Source organism: Gekko japonicus, unplaced genomic scaffold, assembly GCF_001447785.1.
Source record: "Gekko japonicus isolate JY-2015 unplaced genomic scaffold, Gekko_japonicus_V1.1 scaffold881, whole genome shotgun sequence".
Classification (NCBI taxonomy): domain Eukaryota; kingdom Metazoa; phylum Chordata; class Lepidosauria; order Squamata; family Gekkonidae; genus Gekko; species Gekko japonicus.
This window is the reverse complement of record NW_015168675.1, coordinates 665,602-675,243: the sequence shown is the minus strand read 5'-3', so window position 1 is coordinate 675,243 and position 9,642 is coordinate 665,602. Positions and strand designations below refer to the sequence as shown.

Here is a 9,642-nt window from a genome sequence, read left to right as displayed (position 1 = left end):
CTCCTTTTCCTATCTCTGTGTATGAACGGGGGGGGGGGGCTTAGTAGTTTTGTACAGTTTGTCTTGAGTGAAACAGGATGCTGGTGAAGCAAAAGCACTCTCCTGGGTGGGACTTAACCCTTGTCCAGCATCTAGTTTGAAGAGGGCTGCTACCGATGCGAAGCAATCATGTGTGCATGTTTAAACAAGAGGCTGTGCAAAGTCCCCTGGCGGCGGCGGTGGTGGGTAACTGCTTTTGCTTTGCCAGCATCACATTTAAATCAGTCCTTCTTTAGAGTTCCTAGAGTGCTAATGCACACCTTTAAATGTCATATAAAAGATTACCTTGGCCCTGTTCTCACGAGGGGTTTTGGGTTGGGAGTGGGCTGGATCGGGGGCGCAGCAAACGGGCGCGATCCCACTGCAACATCTGGGAAGTGTTGCGGGCCCATTCCCGATCCGGCCCTTCCCCCGACAGCCCCGCAGCAAACATGAACCACCTACCTAGGTGGTTCATCCGGTAGGTCCGCATCACGGCTGGCCGTGGGATCGCCGGCGCGTCTTGCCGCCGGCGCATCCCCGGCCCCCGGCTGAACTGCACATGCTCACATATGCGCAGTTCGCCAGCCTCCCCCTCCCACTCATCTCTTCCTCCCCGGCATCTGATCGTGCCGGGGAGCAACGGCGCGCGGCTCACGGGATCCGTGGGATCCCGCCCGCAGTGTCTCTATTTTGGTGCGGCTCTAATTAGCCGCACTTTGACCGGTGTTTTCCCTGCCGTGTGGCAGGGACCCCAGTTCAGATTCCATCAAGCTGTTCCGGGAGATTTAACCACATACACCTTCTTACTGCACTATTATGAATCCAACTGAAGACTAGAACGGGTTGGCAGAAACAAATTTGGATTGGCCAGAACCTTAGGAGGTAGTGGGGAGAAGGCAGTCTCCAGTCTGGCTTTTTTTTGCTTTTGCCTCACCTGCTTAATAAGTCTATCGGCAGTGGCTGCTGCTCCTTTGGAACAAGGATCCAGCTGGTTGTTGCCTGGCTATTGCTTAATCAGTGATGGAGCGATTAATAAAATAACCACTGTCCCCCTCCCCCCTCTTCTTACTTTTTAGTGCTTGCTTTTAATGGATGATCTTGCCTTGCTACCATTTCATCAACCATTGATTCCACTGCTTCTTGGAATGGGGTTGTGATGATTGTGCCTAGGTTAGCTAAAATCAGAGCAAATGCCTTTAGACATGAATAGACGCATCATCTTTATCACAGTTTCCACCAATTGGTCAATACATTTGCTTGTTTATCTGCTCCATATCGTCAGATCTGGTGCTCCACTGTTCAGCTTATATAATATCCAGGCTCCCTAGCCCTATTTGTGTCACCGGAGCTTTCGTCCGCATTTAAACAAGCGTCACGTAAGATTTTCTGGATCAGTGACATGATGATGGTTCCCTTCTCTTTGAATAAGTCAGGGTGGTGATAATCTGACTTTCCTTCCCAGGACTTCGGAGACTGCCTTGAGCCGGGGCTCCCACAAGCCCTGTCTCGGTTCGAGTCACGGTGAATGTAACCAAGGGAGGAGGTGTTGGACTCCCGGGGTCCAGAGTCCCTGTTCTTTTCTATCAGGTGTTGCTGTACTTGCATCAGTGCTGTCAAAAGAAGATCTTTTGCATATACATCCAGTGACGCTTGCCGATCAGGCCCTCTGCTTCCAGATGGAAGGGGCTTTCCTGGCCCACCCCCTCGGTCCTTCCCATGGCTGCGTGTCTCACTTTTCAAAGATGCAAACTGCATGCCCTGAGATCTTTGGTTTGACTGGGCCCCTGATTTAAAGGCTGTAAAGGCTAAACTTTGAGACTTCGCCTTATCTTCTGAGAGAAGTTTAAACAAACGTTTTACCATTACTTCCAAAATCTCTGCAGTCTTTTGGGTTCCCAAGATGTAAAGGTTCTTCTTCAGTCCACCAACAAAATCTGAGTCTGTCATGAGTGCCCCTGTGACGTTGTGTAGATTTTTCATAGAGGAGTCTATTAAGTCTGAAACAATTTCCTTGGTGTGTTTCATGAGTACCTCCTTTAAAACTGCACAAGCTGATGGACTTTGCTTCCCTTTTTGGACCTTCATGGTCTTCAAGAACGAGAACATCACATCCGAAGCAACCTGATTTGCAAACACCATCATCTGTTTGCTCATAGATGAGACGTCATCGTGTTTCGTTGATTTGTCAGAGAAACTTTCTCCTGGCTTGAAGTCATTTTCAACTTGAAATGGGTCATCCCTCTTGGTAGCCCTTTCCTGAGGTGGCCTGCTTGAGTCAGCACCCTCACTTGAGACAGGCTTGCCTTCCGGACAGTGGGAACTAATTGTATGGCGTGTAAACTTACCAGAACTCTCCCATTTGTCCTTGAGCTCTTTCCGCGTCATGTCAAGGACAAAGGAACAGAGCTTGTTGGCATAATAAGCAATGTCATCCGTGTTTCCTACTTGAACACCAGAAGCTTTGGGAGCTGTGTTGTTGTTGTTCTGGGATGCCTGGTGAGTTATGGGTGAATCAAACAAATTGGGTTTACAAGGGGTCCCTGAAGGGGTCAGCGCATGCTGGAATCCAACTGCATATTTCTGAAGGTCATTGTTGAGCCAGCTGACAATGTTGACATCTTCTGTGGAGCCTTGCTTGAAAAGGCAGACTGATCCTTCTGTATTCGTGTAACTGCTCTGTTCGTTGTCTTTGATCACAATGACCTCTTTTTCCTCCAGATTTGCCAAGTCTAGATCCCTGGCAGGGTCAGAGATGTTGGGGGACTGGCCAGGAACATCCAAATTTCTGTCCTTTGCATTCAGGTTGGAGACATCAACAAAACAGATTACTTTACGTTCCTGGTCTTTCTGTCCATCTGGGCTATAGAGATTTATCTTGCACATACCAGCCCGACTCTGTAGCCAGTCAATGCCCTGAGCCATATTTGCTGGTGAAAAATGGAACTGTGCTGGAAGCCGTACAGCGTTCTTCTCCTTTCAGCTGCGTACCTCGGATGACCCTGCCAGACTTGGGATGTTGCCTCTTAGCCTTCCATGCTCTTCCTACCTGCAAAATATATTTTCACTTATATGGACTCATAGCAGCAGTGACTTCACAAAGCCCCAGTATCATTCACTGGCTAGCAATGAGTTGCCAGTACTCTGATAAGGAGGTGCCTTTGAGGTGTTTCTGTTTAGTTGTTTTGCCACACCCAGAGCTGTAGAGTGTTCTTTTTTAAGTCTGTTTTGGTTTTTCAGCTGAGCAGTTCTGGTGACCCTGCCAGACTCAAGATGTTGCCTCCCTCAGCTTCCCATGCTCTTCTGCCAGGACAGGGCGTTTTCACTCATGTGAATGGGTGGCTATCATGACATCACAAAGCACCAGAATCCCCACCAACCAGTCAGCTGCCAATGTGGCCACAAGAGCCATGATTTTGCCCTTTTCTTCTCTGAATTGGTAAACAATATCTAAAGGAGCCCATTTGAACAGCCAGGTTGGTGAGGATGGGAGCAGGCCGCAGCTGGTAGACTGCTAAGCAGGTAAGAAGGGGTTGCCTAGGGCAGGGATTTATCCTGTTTTATCTTCTGATGGAGCCACATTTCAGGTTTATCTGGTAATATTTAGACCTGGTTACAAAATGATGCTTGAATTGTATTCCACCCCCCTACATTGACTAGAAATCAGGGGTCATTTCCTGCAGGAGCGCACAGGAGTGGAGCTCCGGCAGCAAAGAGCCCAGGGGGTGGGCACATGCAACAAGCCCCCCCCCCTGCCCTAAGCAGCCTTCAGCCAGAGCAAGAAGCAGCCAGGTAAGTTGCAGAGCCCCCCCCCCTTCCTGGTCTAAAACAGTCCAGTGGCACCTTTAAGACCAAGTTTTATTCAGGTACAAGCTCTCCCTCCTCTGCGAGGACAGATATGCACGTCCCCCCCCCAATAGCTAGCAATCCAAAACAGTCCAGTGGAGCCTGAGCGGTGGGTGTTGCCTTCTGACAAACTTCCGGTGATGTCAGGGGGTGTGGCATATGCAAATGTTATGCTGAGTTATGCTAATGAGCTCCTGCACCTCTTTTTCTACGAAATGAACCCTGCACTTGACAGTAGGTTGACTTCTCTTGCAATAACTGCCCCTACCACAAGTAGACTAAAAAGAGTTCTTGCAGCCCAATCTTATGCACGCATATTCAGAAGTACAGCCCTGTGCAAATGTGCATTAAAGTTTGGGCTGAGTAAAAACAATCAATTTTTGTTGCTTGAAATGTATTTATTTAGAATGTTTATATTCCCCACCTTTCTCCTGACAGGCAGTTAAGAAAGAAGAAGGAAACATTCAGCAGTGTTGAAAAATGTATCTTTCATTCAAGCCAAAATGTTTGCTTTTGTCTTTAAATCGCACCCTTTGTCCTCAGTGATACTGTCATCTAGCCAAATCTGATTGATTTTTTTTTAATATGTAGGGATTTTATTTATTCATTATGTGATCCCTGATTGAGTGGGTTCTCCCATATGTCTCACTGAGGAAGGACCAACAGCCAGAGGAAACCAGCAAGACTAAACAGTAGTGAAAAAGGAAAACTTTTGCTCCAGCAAAACGGCTTGTTTCAACCTGAAAAGAGAAATCAGCCCTGGTTAATGAGCCTCGCACACAAATAAGTGTGACTAGGACTGCAGCCTTAAGTTTAATCTAGCATCACGCTTAAGGGAAGAATGATAAAAATGCAGGAACTGTGTCAGTTGTTAAATCCTCAAATGCAGTTTTATTAAATCTGCCAGGCTTCAAGGAAACTGTGACATTTTAATTTGTGAAATAGAATTGTAATGAATCGAACTGTAGAATGTTTTTGACTTGTAAACTACGTTTTTGCCCAGCTTCCTCCTGGGTTTATTCCCACCTGTCCTAACTAAAATTTGTGTGTTTTTTGTATTTCATACAACTGGATGGACCTTCTTCTGGGGAGGATACAATTATGTGTGGTGATGTAGAGTGGGAAGGGGCTTAAAAAGCCATCTAGTCCAACCCCAAAAGGCAAGACTGTCTACCCATCACCACTACTTGGATCATCAACCTGTGCAACGGCCACACTGACATCTCTTGCTATAGTAATTGTTTCTGAAAGAGCAGGCATGCTTCTGAATTACACAGACCGTTTCTGTAGTCAAAATGAAGAAGCAGTAGAGAGTTCTAGAAGGAACTGTGGTCATATGTCAGATGCATTCCTAATTGAATGAGATAGTGAAAATGTCTTTTCTGGATCAATGACTAACTTTTGCAGATGTGGCAAGCTGTGCAAGATGTAGGCAGATTCTGAACTCTCTCATACAATGTTCACTGTTGTTTCAAACTTCACATATTCCTGCAATAGCTTTTAGGAGCTAGAACTCAGGCAACCTTGGTAGAACAAAGGCGTGATACCCATACGTGATACCCATACGTGATACCAGGATCAAGGCCAATAGAACAATTCGCTAGCTATATAGCACGATAAATTGTAAATAGAGTCTCAAGGAATGCTGTGGAGATAGGGCAGCAGTGATTCTGGCTCTCAAAGACTAGTCCTATGGCCCTTTGAGGGCTGGGCGGGTAAGGCAGAATATTCCTGGATGCTGTTTTTGGTTCAGGAAAGAGTACTGTGAGCACAGGTGCCATTAGAGAATTATTGGCCCCGATCACACGCAGAATTTGCCACGGGATACTCTCAAATGCTGGCCGGATTTTACTGGTACGATGAAACGGACACATATGGCCAGCGTCCCACACCTGTCAGCACCCCGTAGTAGTCAGCCAAAGAAGCCGAGTTTAAAAATACCCGGGAGAATCCACTATCAACTGGTAGCGACGGGCTGCAGCTGGACGCTCTCTGTGTGATCGCTCCAGCGCGCTCCTCTTGCTTCCCTGCTTCCTGGTTGGAGCATGCTGGAAACAACGGCATCACGTCTGATCGCGTTGGGGCGTGTCAAATTGCGATGGCGCAAATCGCCACGCCTCCCACCCTCCCATGTTTTCCAGCACGTGTGACCGGGATGTGGGCTCTAGTCCTGCCTCTTCCACTGTTTAGGGGAAGGGCTTGTGTCTCAGTAGTAAAGCACATATTTTGCATATAGAAGGTCCCAGGTTCAGCCTTCCCTTCCAGCTGAAGGATTGTGGTAAACACTGCAAAAGACCTTCATCTGTGTAATCCACTTTGTGGGTTCCAGGGTTAGGGCACTCAGATCTCCTGGCCCTGGAGAACAGTTGGGTTAACCCCCCACTTTCCCCTATCTTAAGGGGTCTCAATGTGGCTTACACTTGACTTGCCTTCCTTTCCCCACACAGTGGTATTTGAACCGCTGTTACAGCTGTTTGAGATGACTATTTCTACAGGCATTTAACTGCCTGTGCCACAGTTGGGTTCACCCCCCACTTTTCCCTATCTTAAGGGGTCTCAATGTGGCTTACACTTGCCTTGCCTTCCTTTCCCCACAACAGGTACCTTGTGAGGCAGGTAGAGCTGAGAAAGTTCTGAGAGGACTGTGTCCGTCCCAAGCTTCCTGTGGAGGACTGTGGAATCAACTCCAGTCCTCCAGATCAAAGTCTTCTGCTCTTAACCACTACACCATGCTGGCTCTCTTAGGTTGCGGTCACACGCACCAGAAAAAATGGGGGGGGGGAGCGAGGCTATTTCCTCCGGAGGAATTTGACCCACAGTTGCATGATCACACCTCCCTTTGAAGCTGCAGACGCAGTCTGTGAGTGTGTGATCAGACGCAACTGAAAGGTAAGTTGGGTTTTTTTGTGCCGTTTCTTTCCCATGCGCTTAAACGAGGGATAGATGAATCACACCTCCACACCGAGGGTTTGCAATGGAGTTTGCAATGATGTGCATACTGTGAAGGGGGGGGAACAACTGCACGGAGTCGGATCAGACCATCCCAACGCCATAAGAGCACGCTGGAGTGATCAGGCACAGGAAAGTCCATCCGTGGACTGTCATAACCCATTTACTACAAGTGGTTAAGATGCTGAACTGCAGGCTGTGGAAGTTCGGTAGTTCAGGAGTTCGAGACCCAGGTGCTGCATGACGGAGTGAGCTCCCGTCTCTGGCCCCAGCTCCTGCCAACCTAGCAGTTTGAAAGCAAGAAATTGCAAGTAGATAAATAGGTACCACTTCGGTGGAAAGGGAACAGCGTTCCGTGTGCCTTGGTGTTCAGTCATGCCGGCCACATGACCGCGGAAACGTCTTTGGACAGCGCTGGCTCTTCGGCTTTGAAACGGAGATGAGCACCGCAACCTTAGAGTCGGATTCGACTGGCTTTCAAGCAAGGGAACCTTTACCTTTACCTTTTCCCCAGTGTCCTTTAATTCCACTTCTGTGGCAGAGCAGAACAGGTTGCTGACGGCTGCGGGGCACTTCTCAGATGTTGTTGTCTCCTGGCCCTTTAAATCCGCCCGGCATTCGCACCTATGTCAGGTCTAATTCTGCGGATGATCGCAGCCCTAGAGCAGCAACTTAATAGAAGCAAGGTAGGCTTGCAGCTATTTTCATTTACTAGGAACAGAACATAAAGACAGAGCCACTCAAAAGAAGGGCTCTCACAGCTTTCTTCAGACTAGCATACTCTTGCCAAGAACTGTAACACTTCCACCTGGAGGTTTTGCTCCAGGTTGGCAACCAACCTGGAGTAGGTTTTCCTAGAGTATCCATATAACATCATGTCCTAATCACCTACTGCTTTGCTGAGATCTTTCCTAGACCTAGTTTGGTAACAGTCTTTCAGAAAGATCGATGCCTTTGCATGCAGTGTGGATGGCATGCATTTTGACGGTACCACCTACATTGGTGCCATTTTCCTTCTCCCTGCAGTCCATGACCCCTGTTTCCCCACCACCACCAGAACACTTCCCACAAGCTTTAAAAAACGGATATTGCAAGGTCACTATAGCACAATAGCATTATAATGATCTGTTGCTACAATGTACCAGGTCCTCTGAATCCCCCGATTTAATTAAAAAAATTAAAATAAGGCTCTAGCCTTTTTTGTTGTTGCAGTGATGTAAGGGATTCATCATTCCCGTTATATCTCCACAACAAAAGGGTCACCAACTTAACTTTTTATAACAAAATCTGCGATATCAGAGGAGCTGTAGATCATGGCCTTTTTTAAAAAGTTTATTATTATGGTCTTAATACCAGCATACAATATAAACATGAGAAAGAGAGGAAAAAACAGAGATAATATACAGAATAAAAATCTAAATTTAAAAACTTTTAAAATGTGACTCCCGCAATCTAAGAATCAATGAACAAAACTCAGCAACTGAATGTGTAATCTCTGCATTCCTATCTGATAGAAGCTAGTGAAGCCTTGCTTTATTTATTTATTTATTTATTTATTTATTTCCTTCGATTTTTATACCGCTCACCCCCTAAGGGCTCTGAGCGGTTTACATTATACATTTGATACAATTCCTACCTAAGGCCACACACACATACAATGGGGGAAGTGACTAACCTAACCTGTTTGTATTAATGTGACCAGGTATCCTATCAAGTAATGGGGTAATAATTTTAAGATGGGCCTCTCTGTAGAATGGGCAACTGAAAAACACATGGTCTACCGATTCAACCTCGCATGAAAGGCATGAACATAGCCTTTCAGGGTAGGGTTTTTTATTGTACCGGCCTTGAATAAATGCAGATTGAAGGGCAGAACATCTAGCTAGGGCAAATTTCCTTCTAGAGTTCTTTCCCACCACTGAAGTCAAATATGCAGCCGGCTCAATTGTGCTTTTGATATTTAGCAACACCCCAAGTTTTGAAACCTTAGTGATATCAGATTGTCGCTCAATATCCTCAACTCTTTGTTTAGTTAGGCCTTTGGCTTGTTCAAATCCATGGGATAAAAGTAGCTGAGGTGAAAAACCAATTCTATGAACAGGAAAGTAAACTGCCTTAATCCAACTGGATTTGAAATCATCCTGAAATATCAGGGGAAGCAAGCCTTGTGGGTTGAAATGACCTTTCAGCCACGTATAGATAGATAGAATACAAACCCTAGCGTCAAACCTAAGATTACCAGACTCCAATCGTATCCAAGCATTGGATACACAGTTAGGAACTTGTAGAACAGCTCTTAAAAATTTGGTTTGAACTCCTTCTTGCGATGAGAAGCATGAAGAAGGTGGTCCTAGAAATGTTCCATAGAGCAGTTGTGCCAATGTTTTGGCCTTAAATAACTTCAGGGCTGCAGGAACAAAGTGTCCACAATGAATTTGAAAAAAATTTCAATATGGCATTTGTGGCTCTTTCCCCTATATCGGCAGCATATTTGCTGTGCTTAACCCTAGAACCGGAGGCCTGTTAACTACACCCAGGTATTTAAAACTATCAATTTGTTCTATCTGATGGCCATTTATTGCCCAATTCCTGGGTTTTGATGTACTCCCAAAGGCTACAATTTTGGTTTTTGATAGTTAATTGTGAGAAGCTCCTCTTCACAAAACATGCTGAGCTTCTTTAGGGCTCGCCTAAGACCAACTGGGGTTCAATATCACAGTATCATCAGTATAAAGTAAAAGAGATATATGCCGGTTAGCAAGTTTAGGGGGATGAAGATCAGAGGTGTTAAGCCAACTAATATTAATTAATTATTATGAATTAATATAA

General features: G+C 46.0%; 1 pseudogene; it reads right to left on the bottom strand.

Moving 5' to 3' along the window:
- Nucleotides 1-1,192: 1,192 nt before the first annotated feature.
- Nucleotides 1,193-2,943, bottom strand: LOC107113955 (annotated as a pseudogene).
- Between the last annotated feature and the right edge of the window lie 6,699 nt (nucleotides 2,944-9,642).